The sequence below is a fragment of the Triticum dicoccoides genome, chromosome 6A (genome assembly GCF_002162155.2).
Source record: "Triticum dicoccoides isolate Atlit2015 ecotype Zavitan chromosome 6A, WEW_v2.0, whole genome shotgun sequence".
In the NCBI taxonomy this organism is placed as follows: domain Eukaryota; kingdom Viridiplantae; phylum Streptophyta; class Magnoliopsida; order Poales; family Poaceae; genus Triticum; species Triticum dicoccoides.
In genome coordinates, this window is record NC_041390.1 from 560,360,089 (window position 1) to 560,361,101 (window position 1,013).

Here is a 1,013-nt window from a genome sequence, read left to right on the forward strand (position 1 = left end):
ACTTAGCGTAATTGTAATTGTCGTGTAAGAAAGATCTATTATATCCGAGTTATTTCACGGGTTCCCCCAAACTAACAGTCCTCTCCAAATCATTCCATTTCCACCATGGCCACCCAAGTCGCAAGGCCCTCAAGACTTATCCGAGATCAAGAATTCCTAAACAGTCCAACTTAGTCGACGGCACGAGGTTAGCTAACCAAGAATTCTGATACCTGGAATTTCCCAATAATGCCTATACACGACTAATCCACTTAATCTACTGCGAAGCATAGACCCGACCGATGCCCAGTCCTGGATCGCGGTAAGCTGGCGCACAAAAGTCCCATGTTCCAGGCTATTTTAAGTCGTGCGCACGCACGCACGCATGCATACCTGCTCATAGCCAAGCAGAACACGGCGCGTCTGATTTCAGAAAACAAGCGGCGTGTTCGTAGCTACAAGTCCGAAAGTCCAACAAAAAATGATTTAGAAAACGAAGCAAAATAACGCTGATCTGATCTAACCGCGCCACGACAAGAAATCAGTTCAAGTCGGGCTCGTGGTAGCCCGTCTAGTTCTACTGCCGTTTGATGGGTGAACGAATATTCTCCCTTTCGGTTCACTGGCTAGTTTGGCTGTGACCCGTGACTTGGATCGGAGTAATTGCCCGTCGGATCGGGTCGGGATTCTATCGATCGCACCGACCCGACCCAGCCCAGCCGCCGTCAAAGTCGCCCGGTCGTCGCCTGATCGGCACGCGCAGGCACAGCGGACAGCGCCACGTTAAACGGCTTGACTTTTAAGCGCCTACTACAGCTGCTAGGAGTGGTACGCCGCAACGATCTCGCTGGTCCCTCGCCGGACCGCCGCCGCAACGATCTCGTGGTGGAGGAAAAACACAAGAGGTTTCTTTTATTGAGAAGAATTAGGAAAAACACAAGAGCTTCTAAGCTATGGAGAAGAAAGAGACGCCGTGCTCTCATGGCGGGCTGGATTTCCGGAGGTGGCGGTGGCAAGAGCGCCACCGGCCCATT